The sequence below is a fragment of the Dipodomys merriami genome, unplaced genomic scaffold, assembly GCF_024711535.1.
Source record: "Dipodomys merriami isolate MVZ:Mamm:240054 unplaced genomic scaffold, mDipMer1.0.p SCAF_2, whole genome shotgun sequence".
NCBI lineage: Eukaryota > Metazoa > Chordata > Mammalia > Rodentia > Heteromyidae > Dipodomys > Dipodomys merriami.
The window spans coordinates 47,245,483-47,271,141 of NW_027203381.1; the positions used below are offsets into that span (position 1 = coordinate 47,245,483).

General features: G+C 39.5%; 1 protein-coding gene across 7 annotated transcripts in view; it reads left to right on the plus strand.

Moving 5' to 3' along the window:
- Arhgap28 (Rho GTPase activating protein 28) overlaps positions 1-25,659 on the plus strand; it is a 168,871-nt gene that overhangs the window by 56,775 nt on the left and 86,437 nt on the right. Inside the window, exon 1 of one of the 7 annotated variants that reach the window (XM_070029550.1) lies at positions 6,956-7,034. The exons of 5 other annotated variants lie outside the window; for them this stretch is intronic. The gene's annotated coding sequence lies outside the window, so the exon portion shown is untranslated. Of the gene's footprint in view, positions 1-6,955; positions 7,035-19,309; positions 19,387-25,659 lie in introns of those variants that run through there. One more of the 7 variants, XM_070029547.1, reaches the window with a different exon arrangement.

Consider the following 25,659-nt stretch of genomic DNA (forward strand, 5'->3'; position numbering starts at 1 on the left):
TGGAAAATTTCACACGATCTTATGTGACCAATTATAGTAACAATTCAGACACACTAAAAATATTGTATAAAATTACTTTCAGTTTCTGTGTTGAGGGTATTTATAAAGCATAGAGGAACTTGATGCTTGGGCCAAGTACAGTTGTGCTAAAAGTTAGTGATGATTCATCTCAATCAACAACAGAATGTTGTGACCTGCACCTGTGGGTACAACTACTTGGGAGCCCATAGAGGTGGATCATGGTGTAAGCATGTGGTGGCAAAAGTATAAGGCCATACTAAAAAATAACCTAAAGCAGAGCTTTAGGCGGTGGAGGTGTGGTTCAAGTGGCAGAATACCTGCCAGGCATGCCCTGTACTAGAAGCACTGAATTAAAAACCTAGTACTGTTGTCACTGCTTTTGATTTTGGTACTGTGTGTGTGTGTGTGTGTGTGTGTGTGTACATATACACACTTATACACACACATTTATCTGATTTGGAGAAGGGAAGGGGAACAACAGAATGGTAAGACAAAGCACAAAGGGTGAACCAATGCAACAGCAATACTCACAAGACGTTATGTTGGAAATAAACTTTTAACTTAGATGGGGGAGTTGGGGGAGGAGGGAAAGAAAAATGAGGCATGAGATAACAATGATCAACAAGAAATGTACTCATTACCTTACTTATGAAACTGTAACCCTTCTGTGTATTACCTCTACAATAAAGTAAAATTTTTTTATAAAACAGTACTGCCCCAAACCCAAAACGTTGGTGTTTAGACTGTTTAAACTTGAATCACATCTCCAAGATGTCCCAGTATGTTTGAGAATGAAACCCAGAAATTTTTGATAAGGGCTTTATTATCCTTTATTATATGTGTTAATGTTGTAATTAAAATAATTTTTGAAAGTCTAATTTTAATTATATACTTTGGTGGCATGCTAATTTGCATTTTGTTTTGTACAGTATGACAAAAGAAACTGTAAACATTTTTTTCCTTTGATAAAACTTAATTCTTATTCCCTTGAAAATGTGTCATTGTCCAGGAACACAAAAACCCCATACGTTTTACCTTTCCACATTTATAGAGATTAGCAGTCCTTAACCTGATGACTAACTCAGACCTCAGTGAAGGTGTACCAAGAATGTCTCTTGGGCTAAGAAGCTAGAGAATTATAAAGTGAAATATGTGAACTCATAAGCTTATATAGTGATCAAATACAGCAATAATAAAATAATCATAGAAGGCATGTTGAGAAAAAAAGTTCTATACTTAGTTAATTACTGCCAGTGGTATAGAAAACTAGGTAACCTAAATAAGATAGTTTTTGGTGTATGTGTGTATGTGTGTGTGTTTTAATGTGTTTTTGCCTGCACCAAGATTTGAACTCAGGGCTTTATTATGCCTGTTGGGCTTTCTTGCTCACAGTTGATATTCTTCCAGTTGAGCCATAACTCAGGTCTGTGACATATTGCTGGGTAATTGGAGACAGGATTTCTAAGGCTTTTCTGCCTGGGCTGGTTTTGAACATAATCTTCTAGATCTCAGCTTCCTGAGTAGCTAGGATTACAGGCATGAGCCAGTAGCACCTGGTTCAAGATAGTTCTTCCCCCCACCCCCCAGTCCTGGTGCTTGAACTCAGCCCCTGGGCACTGTTCCTGAGCTTTGTTCGCTCAAGGCTAGCACTCTAACACAGTGCCACATCCAGCTTTTTTGTTTGTTTGTTTAGTGAGGAATTGAAGCCAAGTCTTCATGCATGCTAGGCAAGCACACTCCCAGCTCTCAGGATAGTTCTTAATAACTACAAACTTATTTGAACCATCTTCTCTATCATTTTGTAGGCGCTCTAGAGACCAAAGGATACAACCTTGAAGCCATCATCAATTAGCTAACAAAACTTTGTTCAAAGTGTTTATTCTTTGAAAAAAATTGCTTCATATTAAAAAGTGGACATAAGTTTACCTCAAGATGAGTAGGACTGTAGTAGCTAACACATTATATTATTTAGTTATGTTTTTAAAAAAGATAAAGGGCCAGGCACCGGTGGCTCATGCCTTTAATCCTAGCTACTCAGGAGGGTCATGGTTCAAAGCCAGCCTGGGCCAGAAAACCCATGAGACTCTTATCTCCAATTAACCAACAGAAAACTGAAAGTAGCACTGTGGTTCAAGTGGTAGAGTGCTCGCCTTGAGCTCAAGAGCTCAGGGACAGCGCCCAGGCCCAGAGTTCAAGCCCTTTGACAAAAAAAAAAAAAAAAAAAAAAAAAAGACATGGAGAAATGGGTGTGCAGTGGTACACAGGTTACTCCATCAGAAAGTAATAGATCTGTGATTCCGTTCACATCAGTCTCACTGCCAAAGTCTTCATTCTAAGCTGCTATAAGATATTGTCCCCATTGGCTCCTACTCAGTAGACTACTCTTGGGATCCTTGGTTATGTCACAATGGACAAATTTTAACATTTTTAAAATTGAAGTAAGAGTCAGATAGGAGCTAGGGCAGGTTTGTAAAGGAATATTTATATGAGCTAAAGATTTGGAACATCCTCCCAACAACATCATCAAATGATTGTTAATAAGAGAATTAATGATCTTCTTAGATGTTTGTTTAAACAACATAATTCTTACAAGGGTATGTGGATGATTAAAATAGGCATAGATCAGAAGATGGGAGTTCATTTAGGTAGAACAGTAGCCTAGAGACATCTTTGCCATACACTGGGACAGTAGGAGTCCAACAAAACAGAAAATATGCATCTGGTTTGTGGATCTGTCCAACAGGGAGAGCTAAAAAGAAAGAAGTGTTAAATGATGTCATCAACCAAGATTGCTGGAAACCTGCAGGTTAGATGTGAAGTATAAGAATGAACAATGACATTGCTACAGGTAAAAACTGCAAGAGGATGAAGGAGGGAAAAGATGCTAATTTTGAATGAGGTATCTTCTTAGCATTGTTCTTGGAACAATGGTTCCAATCTGGTGGCTACACTAGAGACTGATTGGACCTAGATGTTCTTCTAACCTTCATCAGCACTGCTAGCCACCATTGAGCATGGTTTCCTAAGATAACAGCTAAAGTAGTTAGAGCTCGGCTTGTACTAATAACATTCTGAGAAGGTGGACTCCAAACTTGGGACAGATTTGCTACTCCTTATAAACTGACTAAGGATTTGTATTCTGCAGATAGGTATGACTCATTCCTAAATTATTTGCTAGATACTTTCACTTCTCCCTCTCTCCCTCTTTCTTGCTCTTTCTCTCTCGTTCTTTCTCTCTCTTTCTCTCTCTCACTCTCTCTCTCTTTCTCTCTCTCTTTTGTCAGTTGTGGGGCTTGAACTCTGGGCCTGGGGCACTGCTCCTGAGCTCTTTAGCTCAGGGCTAGTGCTTTCTCACTCACAGTGCCTCTTCTGGTTTTCTGGTGGTTAATTGGAGATAAGAATCTCATAGACTTCCCTGCCTAAGCTGGCTTTAAACCTTGATCCTCAGATCTCAGCCTCCTGAGTAGCTAGGATTGCAGGCATGAGCCACCTGCTCCTGGCCTACTTTCACTTTAGGATTTCTTTTCTGTAACGTTGGAATGACACATTTCTAAAGTAAATCATACCGTTTCAGAATTTGCATCGACTCCCTTAATGAGCTTCAGATTTCTTATGAAATGTGTTACAAAATGTACTGGCAGCTTCCCAAGTCCTAAAAATATGGAAGCTCCTTGATCGTGTGGTGGTGCCCTGTTTTAATAATGGGCAGACTAAATTGTTTATACTGACCATTCCTAAGCCAATGGTTACTGCATGAGAAGCCAAACATTTCAACCAGGTGGTGGGAAAATATCCAAGTCATAGCAGATTCCAGATTCTGAGGGCTCACTGACTGCCTAAGTTCAAATTCTAATGTTTCCTTTTAATCAGCAACATATCTTCAGGTCCTTGAAGATGGCCTTGTTTTCTTATTTATAAAAGAAATTATAGTAGTATGTTAAGTATTTATCCTAGAGTTGTTGAGGATACTGAACAGATATTTTATCCAACATGGGTCCCTAGAGAATGTTATGTATAATTATTGAACACTAATGCATCTTGCTTGGAGTTAATTTTCCACTTTCACACTGTTTCAACAACTTAGTGCTGTCCCATCTGGAAATGTTTTGTGGGATTTAGCTGAATTTAACAGATTTTCCATTACTGGGGGATGGTCTGATAGACTATCATAGCAGTTAGTTTATTCTAACGGATTTGGACTATACCCTTTCAGGGCCTCTCTTCCTTTTACAGTATCATCACTCTACCTTCTGAAAGCAGAGCACTGTAGCTTAAGCCGAGGTCAGAACAGTGAGTTGAACTGCAGAATTCTGGTGTGTTTATTTCCTTCATTTCCCAGACCAGGGTCACAAAGAATGCTTGAGTATTGCAGGTATAACATAGAAGCAAATAGAAGACTCAACTTCATTTGTGCCCCCTTATTCTTGAAGGGTGCCTGAGCACTGCATGGAAAAACAATCCTATATGGCATTATCTGAAAAGTTCCCCAAAGGTGAAGTATTGAAACAGACAGGAAGCTGTGAGAAGTGAGTAGTGCTGTCTTCCTTGCGCTGCTGATTATAGAGCTGCAGAATTTCCACAATAGAAACATGAACAATAGAGTTGGCAAGACAGATGTTTTCAAGCATTGCATGCATTTATCGAATTTCTTTGGGCAGCACAAGATCACAGGAGGCTCTTATCAGTCTATCTACTTGGTTTTCACAAAGTGAACAAAATGCTACATTTATATTCCAGGCTTTCCATCTTGTTTGCTCATCAGAACTCTTCAGTCTACAGTTCAGTATTTAATTCCCAAGTACAAGTAGGCCCTGATCTCCCAAGTAGTCTTTTTTATGAACAGTCTGCTCTTGTTCTGGGGTAGAGGTCACTTTCAATTGCTTGCTAGTCCTATAGGCAGCAGAAACATCTGTCTGCTCTTGTATAGCATTTTAAACATCTTCCTCATTTTCAGGAAAAATGTGTTAGGTAACGATGAAAATCCATTTGTCGAGATGTGCACAGACCTCTGACAAGTCTTTATTGCTTCAAAATAACTCTAACCTAGCTGTGTGTTTTTTCTAACAATGTTCTGGCAGAAATCCAACTATCCTCCTGCTACAAAGAAGAAATACAAGAGAACTCAAAACATTACGAACACTGAACCTCAGGGTCCTTAACTTATACTAGAGAGACTAGAAGTATAACGCATACAAGAGAAATCCCTAGAGCTGGATGTAGTTAAGTGGCAGGGTGTTTGCTTGCCTATCATGTGTGAAACCCTGGGTTTCATCCCCCAGCGCTACAGTAAAAAGAGAGAGAGACAGAGACAGAACTCTTCTGAACTGGAACTGACTCCAATTGGGAATCCTAGATTGAGAAATTCCGGGCAAAGTTAACAAGGCATTGGCAAGGAGAGGTTAACACCAAGGCTTACCCCAGAGTTGGCCACCATACTGAGAATTAGGTACATTGCTTGACCACACATCTCATCTCTCAGACAGCACCAAGGACCTTCATAGGCCCACTTGTTTTCAGGTAGGGTGCTACTTATTGAGTACAGCCAGTCCTAGGAGGCCACCTTAGTTCAGGTAAGATAAGAGATCTAAGACCAGATGGCTGGTCACAATCAGAAGGTTGTTTGTCAAAGCCAAACCACTAAGGCTGCTACCTCGGTTTGCAATTTGCAAATTGCCAAATGTTCAGTTTAACATCTAAGCAATGGGGGCTGAGAAGAATCAATTGGTTTTGTAATGCACATGAATTTTACAGATACAGATTACAGCTTTATTTCTTTTAATACACTTTAAATTCTAATTCTGATTCCCCATTTTGGACAGATTGCAGAAATACTTAATATAGTCATAGCCATCGCCAGTCAGCGCCATCCAATTTAACGCTTTCAAAATTGCTTCTGGGTAAAATTCAGAAATATTAACTTTTTTTTTTCTCCTTCATCCATTGTGGTTGTTTGAAGCCACTGCCTGTATAATACAGTCAGGAGTGGGTGGGATGGATAGCAATTTCCTGGCTTCTGATTCGTGCCCTAGCGGGGCTGGATGCAGGGCCTCTGGAATGGGAAGGGGAGTCTGTAGCTAGGGCTCGGCTACTGCCAGGGTCCATGTTTTAAGCTAGCATCCAGTCTTCTGGGTTCTGGCAGACTAGATGGTGCCCACCCCAAAGCACTGTCCATCTGGACTTTTATCTCCAGTCAGAGGTGTCTCTGAAGAGAATAAATCACTCCCTGTCTCTCAGCTCAAATCAGTATCCCTTAGGCTATACAGAGACCTCCACTCCTTTATACTTAGCACAGGCTATGACTTCAGTTCTTCTTATCCCTGTGACCTGGAATGTGTCCTCAGGTCATTTCCTTTCATCATGAAAGCACAGGGGCAGGCAGCAAGAGCTTTCCCAGAGCCTCTCCTATAGGCCACTGGGAGGCCTGTGAAGGACCCTAACTCTTCAGGGTCTTTCTGGGAGATGAACAGTGAACACCTGGCCTCTCATTGTTTCCAGTGATCTTGTTTTTCCTTTCCAAATTTTTTTCCTTCTCCCCAGACTGAAGTGGGTGGTGAAAAAACTTGTTTTGCCAGTTCATATCTTTTTGAAACTATTTTTGTCTCTAATTTGAACTACAGCCAAGAATTAGGAATCTTTGTTTGCTGTTTTGTTTTCCTCTTAACAATTCTTCCTAGGGGAAGTCGTGTGCCATTTGGCCATCTCCTCTCTTGGAATAAGGGTTTTAGGAGGAGGCTGAAGAGGAGGGAGCCACTTCTGTCAATATTCTATGTTATCACCCACCTGCTGTGCTTAGCTCTGCTTTAATGAATGCAGGGGCCTCCCTTAGGGTGAAAGAATACTCATTTTTAGAATAAAAGTATGAAAGTTAACATTTTGAAAACGAGTATTTTTTATTTTTCTGTCTTTCTTTCCTTCCTTCTTTCTTTCAGCTTCTTGAGATGAAGTCTTGCCGTATTGCCCAGACTGATCTCAAACTCCTGGACTCAAGAGATCTTCCTATCTTAACTTCCTGAGTAAGCTACTTGGTGTAAGCTACTAAGTGTCTACCAGTATGCCAGACTTCCAGTTTTTAATGTTTTCCTTAGATTAAAGCCTTATAGGATTCCTTTGAGAAATATATATATATATATATATATACACACACACATATATATTGTGTGTGTGATTGTATATATTAATAAGTACACACCAGTAGACTCTGAATCTATGGATTCTATACTCTTCAGTTCCACTAACCTGAGATTGAAAATATTCTTTAAAAATGCTGTGCCAGCATTGGAAAAGTCATTCCTTCTGAACAAATGTTATTTATTCTTCTTCTTATTGTTGGTTGTGGAGCTTGAATTCAGGGTGCTGTCCCTGAGCTTTTTCAATCAAGGCTGGCGCTCTACCACTTTAAGCCACAGCACCACCTTCAGTTTTCTGATGGTTAATTGAGATAACAGTCTCAGAGACTTTCCTGCCTGGGCTGGCTTCTAACTGATCCTTAGATCCTCAGATCTCAGCCTCCTGAGTAGCTAGGATTACAGGCATGAGCCACTGGCACCACACTATTCTTCATTTGTAACACCAGGAAATAAATAAATTGTTAAACAAGACCCAGGTTTCTGTGCTGGCCTTCTGGTCTTCTCTTTACTCTCCTCCTTTGGAGTGGACAGAGGGTCATCCACATTGCCTCCTTTGCCCTGTAATTCCCAATTGGGTCTGCCTAAGGAGCAGTAAAGGAGAACTAGCAGGTGTGAAGGGAGAGAGAGAGAGATAGAGGGGTGTTTATTCTCCCGTTTCCCCCACAAAGGGTCTATGTTCCTCTATCCAAGACATCAAAGACTCAGCTCTTTTCTAGGACCCTGTCCTCCAAGTTCTTTGATTCTGATGGCCACTCCCTGGCTGCAGCCTTGTGGTCTGGAGCTAGGTTTTCTTCATTCACCCCATGGTTAGCCTCAAAATCCTTATTTTTTTTCTTGTTGGCTTCACCTCATGCTGATTCTGTTTGAAAAATGGCCACAATGCCTCCTACTTAAGTTACCTGCTAGAGTGTGCTCTGTGCCTTCTACTAGGACCACAGTGGAATCCATGAGGTTATAAATATTTAGAATATAAGTCCCTCATAGACACTGGAGGTGTGTGTGAACTGTAGACCAGTGTCTTCACGCTTGGAGTCTTGCCTCAGGTGGTAGAGTCCCTGCCAATGAATGTAAAGTGACAGTGAGTTCGAGTCCCAGGCTCCACTAGAAAACAAAACAGTGTCTTTTTAGCCCCTGGGAGCTTTGTTAGATGTGTACAATCTCAGGTTGTGCCTTCAGAATCAGAGTCTGGGTTTTAACAAGGTCCCTAGGTGGTTTATAACCAGGCTCTGGAATCCCTCTTTCTTCCTAAGAAATAAGTAACCAGGTTCAAGCTGGGTGTAAGCTTTCTATTCTGAGTGTAAGCTCTTTCACAATCCTTGCTGCTCCTTCCTTCTTTCCTATCCCAGTTTCCTCTGCCCTCTTTTTCCACATTTGTTAAATCCATTCTAAGCTCCAGGTGCTGTGGTAGGTGTTAGGGTTACAAATGAGAATAATGCAATCCATTCCTACCCTAAACTAATTTAAATGAAGGAGTAAAGAAAGACTTGTCTATAGTCAATTTCAGTGCAATGGGGTCCTGCTGTGGAACCACACGAACCGAAGGTCACAGGTACTTTAAAATTACTTTTTGATTAATGAGACTCTATAGTCTTTGTTTTCTGATTTTCCTTCCCTCCCTCTTCCCTTCCTTTCCTTGCCCTCCCTCCCTGTTCTTTCTCTTTTCTTCCCTTCCTCTTTCTCTCCTTTCTTTCTTTTTCTTCCTTTCTTTCTCTCCTTCCCTTCCTTCCTTCCAGCCCTTCTTTCTCTCTTACCCCTTCCCTCCCTCCCTCCTTCCTTCTCTCCTTTTCTTTTTCTCCTTTCCTCCCTTCCTTTTTTTCTTTCTTCCCTCTTCCTTCCCTTCCTTCCTTCCGTCTTTGTTTCATGCCAGTACTGGCACTTGAACTGAGAGCCTCACACTTGGCTTTTGTTTAAGACTGGCACTTTAGCACTTGAGCCACATCTTCACTTCTGGCTTTTTGTTGGCTAATTTGGAGGTAAGGGTATCATAGATTTGTCTGCCTAGGCTGGCTTTGAACAGAGATCTTCAGATTTCAGTCTGATGAGTAGCTAGAATTATAAGTATAAACTACCAGTGTTGTAAGGTAAATCATCCCAGAAGCCACATTTTAAAATATAGAATATTGGAGCCTTTATTATACAGTTAACAGGCTGCAGGCCGCCAGTTGTTACAAAGGCCTGGAGCATGCAAATACATATAACACAACCAGGAAACACGCTAAAAAGGAAAGAAATAACAAGAACAATACCAACAAGCCAATTCAGCTCCAATGGAGAGCTGAATTAGGACTCCATGATGACTGGAGATGAGCCAGGACACAGGACACGATCACTAAGACACATGTGGCATTGTGTCCTGGTGGCTAGGCTGGTCCTGGCCTAAATAGGTCCACGCAGGGGGCAGATCCTCAGGAAATTCCCAGTCCCAGGCACTAGACTGACAGATTCAGTAACCTATCAGCCAAGTGCCTGCCCCTGCCTCCAAGGGTCTGGCACGCCCACTACCTGGGAAGCAGGTGATGGGGGGGGGTGTTCCTTCCCCCAACATGAAGACAAGATGCCAGACCTATAATCCACCATGTGGCCAATATGGCACTGGCCAGACCTTACCTCCTTACTTCACTAGCACCCAGTTTACTTTGGTTATTTTTGAGGTAGGGTCTTGATTTTTGCCCCGGCTGGCTTGAGCCTGTGATTCTCTTGCTTGAGCTCTCCTACCTTGCTGGGGATAACAAACAAGTGGCACTTGGCCCAGCCATTGTTCCTTCTTTGGCAGCTGGAATAACTAGCACTCATCATTGTGCCTAGCCATTGGTTGATGGAGTCTCACAAAGTTCTTTTTGCCTGGACTTTCTTCAAACTTTCAAACTTTGCTACTTCCCAATAATCTAGGATTCCAGGTTTGAGCTACCACACTTGGCTGTATTTTCTAATATTTTAGTCGCATTTGAACATCTCTGTCGCCTAGGCTGGCCTGGGACTTGTGATCCTCCCTCCTTAGCTTTCCAACAGCAGGGATTACCAGCAGGAACCATCATGCCCTAAATATTTGAAAATCTTGAGTCAAGATAGTAGATTATAGTCAGGAACTTCATTCTAATGTCTTTTTGACAAGGAGCAGTATCTCTCCCAGGAAAATCTAGCAATCTGTGGAGTCACAGTTGTTTGTACAGGAGGCAACTACTTGGCAGCAAATTCCTGTGGTGACTAGAGCTAAAAGAAAGTAATAGGAAGATCCACCTGAGTCCTCCCCCTCCCCCAGGAAATTCCTGGAAGGAAAAAAAAAAAAGAGATAAACACAGAAGCTATTTTTGGAATTAATTTCAGTGCCTGTGGGAGAATCTAAATTTCCCTTTGTAAAGGGTTCTCATGTGAGTTTCTAATTAGGCTCCATCTTTTATTGTTTGAAAGCAACACTCCCATTCAAGTTCCTACCCCTGTGTAATCCACATAAATGAATAACACAGATGCTGAATTACCCAAACAGAAATGGATGAACACTTTCACATCAGGAAGACATTATAAGAGAAATACTGACTCAGGATTGTGGTTCAAGGCCATCCTCAGCAAAAGTTTACAAGATTCAATGTCAAAAACAAGCTGTATACAGAGTGGACACCTCTGATCCCAGCTATTATGAGAGGCTGGATGGGAGGATCACAGTCCAAAGCCTGAGCAAAAGCAGGAGACACTATCTGAAAGACAAAGCTAAACTCGAAGGACTGAATGTATGGATGAAACTGAAGAATACAAATATGAGACCTTGAGTTCAATCTGCATTTCTATCTATCCCCTCAAAAAGGAAATGCTAGTTTAGGATTAGAAATATTGATGAACCTATTCATTTGTTTATTCTGAAGGCCAGATGTGTCACTCAGAATTTAACTCACGTCCTACTTAGTCCTGGCTTTAGAACTCAGATACAGATAACTGCATCATCCTATACTCTTTTCTACTTCAGCTTTCCCTTCCTGGCTTGAGCTACCTCATAATAGCAGCCTTTGTGTCTACCCTGTGCTTCCTTTTTTTTTTCTCAGCATGTTAACTTGGGTTAATTTTCTATATACACTTAAAGGGCTTATGGTGGCCCTGATGGTAGCCCTAAGGCTCTTTGGCTGCTGGTATGTTAGTAGTAAGAGTTATTGTGGAGAAAAATGACTGAATAAGTCAGTAGATTTGAGAACGCCAGAGTAGGCACAGTTGAGAAATTGAGTGAGGGTCTTTCTGTGTGAATGGGCTGCCATGTAGTAGATGTGAGCGCTGGACTGCGATGGATATTTGCAGCTGTCCATAGCTTTCCAGCAACTGACTACTACCCAGCAGGGGCTCATGAGATGAGTTTTATTGGCCACTATCAGTATTTGAAAAAAATGGAAGAGAAGAGGAATTAGACCAGCACACATGATGGGACTATCGTGAAACGCTTATTTGTTATATGTATGACATGTGTACTGAGCAAATATATAAATGATATTCCTAAATGATATGGGTTGAAGTTGAACTTTTTTTTGAGGAAGACTCCTTTAGGAAATACACAGTGGTTAGAATAATGAGAACTTTCATTTGTGGAGGGCAACAGAAATGGAAGTGTTTATCTTTAAATGGATGGGTCAGAGTCAGCTCAGGAAAGCAGTATTATGAAATGGAGGGACCAAGGTAATGGTGTCGAGAGTTGACACTTGGTATCGGTTCAGCTGTCACTCAACCTCAGCTGTTTTTTTAGGCACAGGCTTTATATTATCAAATCCTTTTTTTTTCCATTTCCTTTTTCTTTCTCCCTCTTAGTTTTTTAGGAAAGAATTTTAAGTTGTCTTTCATGTATATTTAAGGAAAATTTTAAGAAAAATTTATAAGTATGCCAGAGTCTAAAAGAGATCAGTATGCACCCAGATGAAGATAAGATGTTGATAATAAGGATAAAACTGTGGGACAACATAAAAAGTCCTTTTTATCTTATCTCATCTCTCAGCCCTGTCTCCCCAACTTCACTGGGACCTTCTGCTATATGCCAGAAGGATTTCTGTTGGCGTGCACTGGCCTTGTCATTTTTGAGACCATTGTCCCAGTGTCCTTGACATTGAAAGGAAAAGCCCTGAAACATGACTTAAGACAGTACAACTTAAAATTTGATTAAACAGATTGAAACACACTTTCCCCACAGCAAGAACTGCCAGTCAAAGCTATTAAAACTATTCACTTATGACTGTAAATATATGGCTGTTAATATCTTTATGGCTGTTATGGGGGAAAAATCCCTAAAATTAGGCTTCCTTTTTTAGAACTCAGTTTCTTATCAGATTTTTTTATACTCCATATTTGTTTTTTTTTTATATTGTTGTGTGATTTTTGCTTTTTATGTACATGATTATTCTTGGCGAACTACAAATGATGAGTTAATCTAAAATAATTCCAATTTTCAACATTGGAAGACTTGGTAAATAACATCCTCACAAACAAGAGAAATAATATAGCGAGCAGATTTTGTATTAAAGATAACCAGTTCTGTTTAGTCCTACTTCATTTGAAATAGCAGTCTGATAGAAAATCCAGTTCAGTGGGTAAGAGAAGAGGGAATCACTCAGGAAGTGGGAAACTCAGGTCTAGATCTGAAAGCAAACCAGGTACCAGTAGTTCACTCCTCTAATCCTAGCTATTTAGGAGGTTGAGGTCTGAGGATAGAGGTTTGAAGCAAGCTTAGACAGACAGATCTGTGAGACTCTTACCTACAATCGACCAGGAAAAAAATCAATTAAAATTTTAAAACAAAAAAAAATTGAGAGTGACATACCAAATTGATGCTGGACAAAATCATAGAAGTAAGTGGGTAAGTGCCAGAAGAGAGGACCAGGGATAAAACTGATGAATGCCACTGCTTTTCAGGACTGGGTAAAAGAGGACCTGTGAAATAGACTACAAAAGAATGGTCAAAAAGACAGGAGGCAGCACAATGGGGGACTTCACAGATAAGGAAAAATGGTCTACAGCTTTTGTAAACAGGCCTGTCAGACACATAGTCTTTTTTCTTCTCATCCTCAAATGCAATTCAGAGATCATCTAATCTGCCTATGCACATCATTCAAAATGTCCATCTCCAGAAGGCATTGGTGAGTCATTCCCCAAATCCTAGCTACCCAGAAGTCTGAGATCTGACTATCAGTGCCAAAGCTAGCCCAAGCAAATACTGGGTATGAGTCTATGTCAAATTTAGCCAGCACAAAGGGGAATGGCTTAAGTGAAAGAATACCCCAAGTTCAAGCACTAGTACTGACAAAAATAAAATCCATCTCGGACTACCATCAGTCTCATGCAACATGAAGGAAAATATATCTTGTATTTTAAGCATTTCAGTATGTAAACACCAGGCATGACTAAGCTAGATGACAGAATTAGATGACATGAAGAAGAGGTTGTATGGTTACTCTGATGTGTGAAATTACCATATATGGAAGCTACCAATGGAGATGTTCTTCATGAACTGTATTGCAAATAGCCATTCCAGAATGGTGAATATTTGACTAAGTATGATTTTTCTTCCATTTACACTATGATTGCATTGCTGGAAAATATGTATATAAAACTCTTTGCAATTACATCTAAAACCGATTTGGGCTCTAGGTTCTGACAATTATTAACATTCACTTATGGTGAATGTGTGGCAAAGATTTGAAAGTCCTGTGTGACACAAGACCCTTCTTTCTTGTGTAAGACTGTCTTAGAGCACTGGAGGACTTTTAGCATTCTTGGCCCAGCAGATTAAATGCTAGGCATTGCAACATGGCAAAAAAAACTCTCCCACACATTCCAAAACACTCCCTATGGAATGGCACCATGTGAGGGAGAAGCCTGAGTTCAGTCAAATACTCCTTAATTCTTCCCTGCGAGAGTTCTAAGTCAGAAATAGGGGAAATAACATAATGGTGCAGCATGACCTCTGTGGAATTCTGAAGTTCTCCCTCCCTAGTGGGATCATGGACTTCTTCCTCTGCGTCTGCCCAAATTCCTCCAGTCTCTTCCTTTCCTCTCTGAACTCTAGCTTCTTAAGTTAACTCATTAGACACAGGAATGCTGCCATTTCCTTTGGCCATGGCTTTCATTTAACCAGGTGCCAACCTATTTACAAATAGAATCCATCCCATAAAGCTCTTCAAGCCTGATGCTGACATTTACCTGGCTCAAACTTGTATCCTAAATGTTAAGCAGAACATAAGGAAGACTTTAGAGAAACACTTTTGTTAATCTAGATGATTTTGTATTTATATTGATTACATTGGGTACAAAAGCTTTCCATATTTTCTCCCCAAAAGCCCATTGTACTTGGACTTGAGCTTCTGTTCTTTCCAGATATTTGATACATGGAGCTTCTGTGATATCCTAATCAAACACATATGAGACAGGATAACTGAAAACTTTAAGTGTATTAGAAACAAGAGGTACACACAAACAAGGCAACACTAAAGCTATCAGCATAACTATGTTCATAGTAGCATTATTTGCCATAGCTATGATATGGAATCAGCCCAGATGCCCCTCAGTAGATGAATGGATCAAAAAAATGTGGTATGTGTATACAATGGAATTCTGTGATTCCATCAGAAAGAATGACATTGCCCCATTTGTAAGGAAATGGAAAGACTTGGAAACATATTAAGTGAAGTAAGTGAAGTAAGCCAATCCAAAAAAAAAAAAAAAGCTCTATGATTTCCCTCATTTGTAATAAGTAGTATATGTCTAGATAGTTCTAGCAGAGAATCACAATAGCTTAATAGCTATGTATACATGAACATATAAAATGATGCTAATTGAAATGAACTCCAAGATATAGGAGCAAGAAGGCTGTGTGTGTGTGTGTGTGTGTGTGTGTGTGTGTGTGTGTGTGTGTGTTGTGGTGTGTGTGTGTGTGTGTGTGTGTGTGTGTGTGTGTGTGTGTACTGTTTGCAGTCCCCCCCTTTGGTTTATCCCCTGCTGTCACTTTCTGATTTCAGTACCCTTTGTCTTCTATATGTTTACCTGATTTGGGAAAGGGAAGGGAAATCACAGAAATGGAGGGACAAAGGGTAAACCAATGCAACTGTGGTACTCACTAGACACTGTTGGAAATGAACTTTACAACTTGGAGGGAGGGGGGAATGGGGTAGGGAGAGCAGGAGAAAATGAACAAGAAGTGTACTCATTTCCTTAATTATGTAATTGTAACCCCTCTGTATATCACCTTTACAAGAAAATAAAAAAATAAGAGGTTCATCATTGCTATGGCCAATGGCCTGGGCATTTAAGTGTAATCACCCTATGCCCCCACACATTCTTTTGCTTTACATCAAGGTTGACACACTCTTCCTGTGAAAGGCATGGTGTAAATATTATCAGCTTGGTGGGTACAGCTCTTTATGGAAACTATTCAGCTTTACCCCTGAAGGCCAAAGCAACTACAGAGCTGTACATAAACAATTAGGAGTGGATGGATGTCAGTTATGCTGTCTTTTCAAATCCAGCCACAGGCTAGATGTGTCTCTAGGTCATAGTTGACTGGCTCCTGATCAGTCCTCAGTCATGCTCACATTCTTATGACTAGTTCCTCTGTCCTTTGCCAGGGTAACCAGAGAGAGGGAATCTAGGCTTTCCTAAGTGCCTGTGGTGTCCTAATAGTTTTGAACCAGCCAAGAAATAGGCATACCCTACTGTTCCTAGGTAATATTGGAATCTAAGTTCAAATATAACTAGACTATGATATTGAAAGCCCGCAAGCTTCTGTGTTTGGGGAAGCCTGGCACAGAAATGAATGAAAATGCTAAGCAAACAGCAGGACAACATGCAAGAGAGTATTTCCCATATTAAATGACTCTCAGGAAGACCCAGGTACCTTCCAGGACCATTAAGCCCTCCTGACCCACAGCCAGCGTGGTGGCTGTACTGGTAAACACTCATGGAAAAGGCATTGAGTAGTAGCAGGATACACACGTGTGTGCATACGCACATACACACATACTCACACCTATGTATACATAAGAATCTATCGATCAATCTATCTGTAATACATACATACATACATACATACATACATACATACATACATATTTTTTCCTTACACTGCTGAAGATAGAACCCATGGCCTCACACATGCTAGCCAAGTATTCTACTGGGCTATTCCACAGATCCTTACGTACTTGCTTTTTATTATTATTTTTTTTTCAGAGAAAATTGAGACCATACAAGTTCCCCACAATATGCTCCCCTCCCCCCACATGCTACAGAGTTTTACTAGCTCTGTCTGTATTTCTAACTCAGAAAAATGGGACTTCCTCTGATCAGTTTGGATCAGGCCTCCCAATAGCCTTTCTAGTTCTTCTCAATCTGACACTCCAGTCTCTCCTCTCCTGAAAGCCCTTCTCTCTTCTCAGATATAGAATGGCTATATCAATAGCCATTTTTTAAAAATAGCAGCATTTTCTTTTTGTTGGGTTACTCATTTTTGAGAAATCAGTTTTGTTAGTACTAGGTTTGAACTCAGGACCTTGGCACTACCCTTTAGCATTTTCACTTATGGCTGGTGGTCTACCACTTAAGCCATACCTTCAATTCTGGCCTTTTTTCTTTCTAGTACTTAATTGGACTTAAGAGTCTCATGGACTTTTCCTGTCTAGGCTGGTTTGGAACTATGATGCTCAGATCTCAGCTTCCTATGTGACTAGGATTACAGGTGTAAGCCACTGGCATCAGCCCTGTTAGTCCTTTTCAAATGAAAGATAAGTTGATATGCAGGCTAAAAAATTAATTACTAACCAATTCATGGTTCTCAATGTGTTGTTAATCTTTTTCTCTTTTCTCCTCTAAATTCAGTTCAGTTTAGTGTTGTGGTCACTTTCTGAAAATATATCATTTTTGTGTCCTATGGGACTTGTAAATAATAAGATTGGCAAGTTAACTTATTTGGCAAAGACCTATTGAATTATGGTAAATTAAAGAAGCAGAGTCCCATGTAATATAAAATGACTCACTCCTCTTTGTCCTTTTTTGTGGTTTGTATTTCACTTGAAAATAATTTTTTAATAAAGATTCCCAAAAGAACAAGAATCATATAATAGTTACCAACAATGATATTACCTGGAAAGAGAGCAACATTAGCCGGTTGTTTGATGGATGGAAGGCTGTATCACCTGGAACTATTAGTTAAATTAGGTCAATGTAAGCAGACTTCACAGATCACCAGGGGCAAGTATATATATGTATATATTTTTACCAGAAAATATGTATTGAAAGTAAGATTTTGGGGGCTTTATTGTACCCTGCTTCTAGCTATTTAGAAGCTATGTAAAGTTAGCTTTTAGTAGCAAGGTGATCTACTACTAGAATCAGTCCTGCTTTGTAGAGGAGAGCTTTCCTGCCTCTGGCATTAGTAATACCCCCACCTACAGTAAAACGTCAGAAGTCGCAAAAAGCCCCACAAAATCCCAGATCCTTTTGGTTATTTATTTATTTATTTATTTTGGAGTTTATTTTCTGTCATTGGGAGACAAGGATAGGGCTAGGGAGGGAGGTAGAGGAGAGAATGGCTGCCAACTCCTGGCTCTCTACCTTTTAGTGCTCAGGGTGTTCTTGCAACCAAGTGCTTTAGAATTTTGTTCAAGGTTAGAATTGACTTCCAGTTAGCACTTAGATTATACATACAACCCAAGGACTCAGATTTCTATGTGGTATTTTTCCCTTCTCCTCCCAGTCTGCTGTTTCCTTTGCTTGTCCATAAGAGCTCAGAGGTTCCTTATCTTTTTGGAGGTGGTGCTGCCTGGAACAAATTTCTACAGTTTGGAGGCCTATGAGAAAAGAGAAACTAGAGAACAGTGATTCACTTTAGATAAAGTTTTAAAAACAAGTTGTTTTCATTTAATGAAACTTAAACTTTAAAAACTTTAAAAGAAAAAGATTAGATTTGGGAGAGGAGGAAGAAGATAGCGCTCTATTTTGTTCAATGAAATTCAAGTATTTTAGAAGAAATGAACAGGAAAATAATGATAAATTATTAAAGTTACGCAAGAATTTTGGTAAATGTTGGGGATCAAACGCACCCAGAGCCTTGTGATTGCTAGATAAGCACTCTACCACTGACCTACATCCCCAGCCCAAATCTAATGTCATGGCAAATCTAATGTCATGGCAAAGTTCAAGGTGTTACTAATCATATAATTAAAATGATTCATCTGGATATGGTGGTACATGCCTGTAATCTCAGCTTCTCAGGAAAGGAGACATGAGCAGCAGTGCAAATTCCAGGCAGCTCAGGCAAAGTTAATGAGACTCTATCTCACAAACAAAATATAAAACGGAAGAATTGAGGTCATAAATATAGCACACTCAAGCTGGTAGAAGGTCCTTAATAGAATCGCTAGTACTTGGGGGAGAAAAAAAGAAAAAATCAGAGCAAAGAATCAACCAAACATTCAAGTCTGTGGGATACCAGATGAAAGTTGGAATTCCTTAAGCAGCTCATTTTCTTGTGCTACATTAGGGGCAGTATCTTAGAAAAAGTAGTACAGCTCTTGCTTTTGGGGTGTGTGTGTGTGTGTGTGTGTGTGTGTGTGTGTGTGTGTGTGTGTGTGTGTGTGTGTGTGTATGTGTGCATATGCACACGTGTGTGTGTGTACGTGTGTGGTGTATGTGTGCACATGCACACGTGTGTGTGGTGTATGTGTGCACATGCACACGTGTGTGTGGTGTATGTGTGCACATGCACACATAGGTTATGGGACTTGAACTCAGGTCCAGGGCTGCTGTCCTTGAGCTCTTTTGCTCAAGGCTAGAGCTCTACCACTGAAGCCATAACTCCACTTCCAGCTTTTTTGGTAGTTCGTTGGGGATAAGAGTCTCTTGGACTTCCTGCCTGGGCTAGTTTCAAACTGGGATCCTCAGATCTTAGCTTCCTGATATAGCTAGGATTAAAGGCATGAGCCACTGGTGTCCAGCTTCCCTTGTTTCTTGATTTACACAATACCTCTTCAGTTTCTCTTACTGTTTGTAGTTTTCTTTGATAACTTGTGTGTTCTGTTCTTTATTTCATTAAAAAAAAAAATTCAGATCCAGATGCTTGAGACACATGCCTGTAATCCTAGCTACTTGAGAGGCTAAAATCTGGAGGAACGTGATTCAAAGCAGCCCAGGCAGAAAAGTCCATGAGATTCCATTTCCAAAATAACCAACAAAAAGCCAGCCTGGAGGTATTGCTCAAGTGGCAGAGTGCAAGCAGAGTGAAAGGGTAAGATTCTGAGTTCTAACCCCAGTACTGGCAAAAACAAAACAAAACGAATTGACAACATAAGTGTGGTTATATTTTAGACTTGTCTGTTGGTCTTTTAGTCTAGTTGATGACAATAACACCTGCTTTTGTACTGTAGCTTTGTAGTAGGTCTTGATTTAGGGAAGTACAAGTATCTGACTCTTTTTTTTTTTTTTATCACACTCGTTTTTGGCTATCCCACATTCTTTACATTTCCTTGGGAACTTTGGGAACTTTGGTTAGTTTATACAAAGAAAGCCTGCTGAGATTCTGATGGAGATTGAGTTGAATCAATAAATTCACTTGAGGACAATTGACATCTTAAAATATCGAACCTCCCAATCCATGAGCAAGTTGTACCTTTTCATTTGCTTTGTTTTCTTTACTTTTCCTTGGCAGCATTTCCAATTTTCAGTTAGTAAGTTTTATCTATATTTCATTAGATTTATTTTCTTAGGTAGTTCACATTTGGGGTGTTATTGTAAATGGTGCTATTTTAAATTCCTTTCTCTGATAGCTTACTGTTAGTATGTAGAAATATAACTACTTTGATAATGTTATCCTGATAAACTTAATTTTTAGGTTTAGTAACTTGTTTCAATATCTGTTAAGATTTTCTTCAGAGATGATCACATCAGTAGGAAGGTAGTGTTGTAATTAGGATGGATTAATTGTATAAAGAGGTTTCATTGTGATATTCCCATAGATATGTATAATATACTTCTATCAGATTCACTAGGTCTGTTACACTATAAAAGTCCCTTCTCCCATCTCCATTTTTTGCAAAAGTAGTGGGTACTATTTTGCTATCTTCTCATATGTAAGTCCAAACAAACAAACAAGCAAACACATAAACATACTGTACTCAATAAATATATACAAATAAATAGTCTGGGGCTGGGAAGGTGGCTCAGTGGTAGAGCGCTTGCCTTGCATGCATGAGGTCCTGGGTTCGATTCCTCAGCACCACATAAGCAAAATGAAAAGTGCCGGAAGTGGCGCTGTGGCTCAAGTGGTAGAGTGCTAGCCTTGAGCTGAAGAGCTGAGGGACAGTGCCCAGGCCCAGAGTTCAGGCCCCACGACTGGACCAAAAAAACAACAACAACAAAAAAAAAAAAAACAAATAAATAGTCTGTCCATTTAAAATTAAAATTAAAGATTTTAAAATAAAATTTCACAGCATTATATTATTTCTTTATCTCTCTTCTAGGTTTTTCTTGTTTTAAGCAAGCCATTTAGCCTGTAAGGAATTAGCTGAAGTAATAGATGACAGTGTTTTCTACATTACCCTAGAGGTGCCATTTTATATGGTCTTTCTTTATAATAGATGCAAGTTTCTATCTGCTATCAATTTATTTCTACTTGAAGCATTTCCTTAAACGTTTATTGCAGGAAAATCTACTGCTGATTAATCTTTCATCATTTTTATTCTTAAAAAGAGTATTTCCTGTACATTTTGAAAAATAATGTCACTGCATTTATAATTTCAGGTTGATGGCTTTAAAAGTACGTAAGAGATATTCCCTATCTTTAGTGTTGCACTGTTTTTTGACAGAGAAAAATATTTCCTGATATCCTCTTCCTTGTTCCTCTGTGCATATGTTTTTATGCTTTCTCTGATTTGAAGATAGTTTTTTATCACCAGTTTAAATGATCTGATTATAATTACCATGAAGTAGTTTCCTTTTCCCCTCCTGTCCTCCCTCCCTTTCTTTCCTTTTAAGTAGCAGAGGCTTGCCTCAAACTCTTGACCCTCCCTTTTTTCAGCTAGATGATAGATAAATAGATATAGATATAAATATAGATATATTTATTTTGTTTTTTTATTATCAAGGTGATGTACAATGGGGTTACAATCACATAAGTTAGGTAATAAGTACATTTCTTGTCAAACATGTTACCTCTTCCCTTGTTTTTCTCCTACTTTCCCTCTCCCAAGTTGTACAGATCATTTCCAACATATTGTCTGTGTATATCGCTGTTGCATTGGTTTCCCCCCTTGTTCTTTGTCTCACCATTCTGTTGTTCCCTTTCCCTTCCATAATTCAAATAAATGTATATACAATACCAGGGAGTCCAAATCAAATATAGTGACAACAGGGGATATACCATAGATATACCATAGGGGAAGAACCTCCCTTAGTTCAGCCTCTTCAGTGTTTTGGAATTGTTGGAATTGTTATGCATCATCATATCAAGCTTACAGTTTTGTTTCTTAGGCTTTGAATTTATTGACTGCTGAATCTGTGGCTTTTGAGTTTTTATTAAATGGTTCAACATTTTATTTTGATATTTAAAAAACCTTCCACGTATTAAGATATCACAATTTCCTCTAGCTTGTTATCATATATAGGATAAAGTTAATAGTAACTGACACAGTGCTCAGGCCTATGAATTCTTCTATCTGTGCCATCTTAGGGTCTATTTGTATTGACTGATTTTTTTTTTCCTCATCCTGAATAATATTCTACTTCTTTTGCATCTCTGGTTATTTTTTAATTGTAATTCACAGTGTGAATTTTTTTTGTGTGTGCTAAGCGCTGACCACCCCTTTATATCTTACCTTTAAATTTTTCTGGGAGCCAGGTGCCAGTGGCTCATGCCTGTAATCCTAGCTACTCAGGAGGCTGAGATCTGAGGATCACAGTTCAAAGCCAGCCGGGGCAGGAAAGTCCTGAGACTCTTATCTCCAATAAACCACTAGAAAACCGGAAGTGTCGCTGTGGCTCAAGCGGTAGAGTGCTCTCCTTGAGCTGAAGAGCATAGGGACAGTGCCCAAGCCCAGAGTTCAAGCCCCATGACCGACCAAAAAAAAAAAAAATTACTGGGTAAGAGGAGCACAGCATTTAGTGACAGCCTTTCTAAGCACTGCTTTGTGAAGGATCTTGTTGGTCATGAGCTTGTCCACTCTGGTTGACAAGAATGCAAACTATTTCCAGCCACCTGGATTACTGGGGATCTTGTTATCTATTGCTTCACATGTTTGTTTGTTTGTTTTTCCTTGTCTACGGAAGTTTCCACCCATGAGCATGCCGAGACTTGAAGGGTCTCCTGAGAATTGTTATTCTTTATTTGTGGGAGTTTTCTCTCTCATTGCCCTGTCATATGAGGCCCAGGGCTTCCTTGACCCCTCAACATCATCTCCTCAACTCAGTGATACTTGTAGGCTCAGACTGGGTCCCTTGTTCCTGCATTACAGCTTGAAGTCTGTGGGCCCTGCGCTCCAGCCATTGCAGGACTATTTCCTGTCTCTGAAGAATCACTGTTTTTAGTTTCCTGACATTCAACAGCTTGTAAGTCGTTTCATACATTTGTGTGTGTGCGCATGCATGTGAGTGTGTGTATATGTATGTGTGTGTATGTGTATTTCAAATGAGCAGTAAATTTGGTTCCTTTCACTCTTTATCATGGTTTGAAATTGACACATTTATTAGGCCACCTATTGGCCACAGAAGCTATGTTTATTTTCTTTCTACTATGTTTCCTTTTTGTGCTTCTCTATTGTTGATTCTGTTGATGTGCCTTCAGGTTCACAGTTCCTTTTTCTTCAATATGTAATCTATTTTTGTCTAGTCAGTAAATGTTTTACTCCAATACTGAGTTTTACATATCAAAATTTCATCTATGTTTTTAAATTTTATTTCCTTATTAGGTTCATGTTATGTTTTAAATCCTCAGGTATTTTGAATATTGTTTTGTAGCTATTTCAACATTTTTCATGTTGATCCTATCGTTTCTACGTCTCTTCTACTGATTTTATTTTGGTTAAGGGTCACTTTTTTCCCCTTTTTTCTTATGCTTCCTAATTTTTACTGGATTCTAGAATTTGCAAATTTCAGAAGGTTGGGTGCTGGATTTTGTTGCATTTCTCTGCATTTTAGCAGAAGGTTACTTATGGAGCTGCATTTGAGAGAAGCCTCTAGCTGGGGCAAATTTAGCCTTCCTTGTTAGTGACTTCTGATTCTGCTCTGTGTTAGATCACACCCTTTTACTGTGGTTGGTATGACATTTATTACTTTGTCCTGGTTTCTTTGCATATGTTCCCTAATTTACCCATCTGGTATATTTTAGTATACATTTCTAACTCTGTAAGAGCGCTGAAGATTTTTGTATTATAATTCCATAGTGCTTTTCTAAGAAGTAAATCTTTTCCTGGTTATGTAAAGACTCGTAGAGCCCTAATAAGTAGGTATTCAGCCAGAGTCAAGAGGTCCCCATACCAGTTCCTGAAGCTAGTTTTCCATTGATCCAGGCTTTCTGGCTTTTTGTTACAATGTCTAGCTGACTTAGTTTTCTTGCACTTGAATCTCTGTTGCTGAGCTCAGTGAGACTGCTGGACTCTGGGCAAGAGCACCTTCCCTCTGCTGTGTTCTAAAAATTACATTCCAATAGAAATCTGATCCATTAGAAAGCATCGAATCCTGTACTTCATGTTCTCAAGTTTAAACATAATTGTTTTCTTTAGTTATCTAGCTTTTTACTTTACTGTGTGTGTGTGTGTGTGTGTGTGTGTGTGTGTGTGTGTGTGTGTGTGTTAGGGTAGTAATAATTTTGATCCTGGTCACTCTAACATAATTAAAAATAGAGGTTCACTTGATGTATTCTTGACATGCACATCTCTATCTGCATATATAACTATTTTCCACAGTTGTTGGGCTGTTTGCCCTTATTATCTGTGTCAGTGAAGGTTCAGCCTTTCTGTTAATGGCTGTATTTTGTATTTGCATGACCTAAAACAGTACCTGGCATCTCAAAATTTGGACCTGTGATTCATAAATACTTAAAAGATATTTATTAAACTGATTGTCATCACTATCATTGTAGTCAATAAATTTCTTTAGAAATATTTATTCTCTTTGCATATGTTTTGCGTTTATCTTAACCTGTAAATTACCCTCTGATTAAATTCTTAGCCAAAGAAATTTTGCAGAAATCTAGCTTTGTCTTTTCTATTAATCAAGCTAAACTTCATGTGATTATTGAGAAAGTGAAAGATAAGCAGAATAAATACCTCCTCCTGTATCTTTCTGTGTATTTCAGTATGTTCACACACAAATTATTTCTACGTTTTTCATGGAAAAATAAGCAAGTACATAGAAGTGTGCTCAAAATTTCATCAGCCCATATTTACAGGAATGTAGGATGGACCTGAGGAGTTCTTTCTTTGGAAGAGGCCAACTAAAGTTCGTCTTAAGTTAGATAGGAATGAGGGTGAGTTCCTGGCATAGGGAGTCTGTGGTGAACAAGGGTAGCTGGGCATTAGCCTGTAGGGTATGATTAAAGAACAGAAGTCATGTTGTAATTTCCACAGAAATGACCACTGTGGCCCTGAGTCTGAGGGACTAGTTAGGATAGGGACACTGATTGTGATAGGGCCACTGGTAGGTTTCTGAGTTGATGTTGATGCAGAGGAGGTACCAGCTTCCAGGTTAAAGCTAAACTTCTGATGAAGGAAGATCTTTGGGGAAGGAGTATCTACACTGAATGTGGAGAATGACCTGCGAAAGGTGGATACTCTATCAACCTTATAAAGAAAGAGTACAGAAAGTAGAGAAGTGCTATTCACAGAACTTTAGTGAAAATTGGGAGAGAAAAATCACATGCTAGGCAACAAATCCCCCCTCCCCCAACCCGGCTTTTGTGCTAGTTCTAGGACTTGAACTCAGGGCCTAGGTGCTCTCCCTGAGTTTTTTTGTTCAAGGCCAGCACTCTATTACTTGAACCACAGCTCCACTTCCAGGTTTTTGGTGATTAATTGGAAATAAGAGTCTCATGGACTTTCTTGTCCTAGCTGGCTTTAAACCACAATCCTTAGATCTCAGCTTCCTCAGTAGCTAGGATTACAGACGTTAGCCACCAAGTCTAGGCTAATCTATGTTTCTTAAAATATGACTCACCAAGAGGAGTTAGAGGATGAACAAGGAATTTATCTGATAATGAGCAGTATTTTGAATGAACTAAGAGGTGGGGTAGAGAACAAAAGACACTTGTAAAAATCATATGCTCCTCAAATCTTCTGAATTAAAATTTCTCTGAGTACAGCCCACTGGTCTGCAGTTTATGAAGTTCTCTAAGAATTGGTAGCAAAACAAACATGAAAAGGCACTGAAATAAAATTTTAGGGGAATCCACTATGTGAGCCAAATAGAACATTAAGATTCAGTCCAATTGGCCTATGAAAGTATCCACAGTGGCTGGTCTCATGCCTGTAATTCCTAGCCATTCAGGAGGCTGAGATCTGAGGATAGTGGT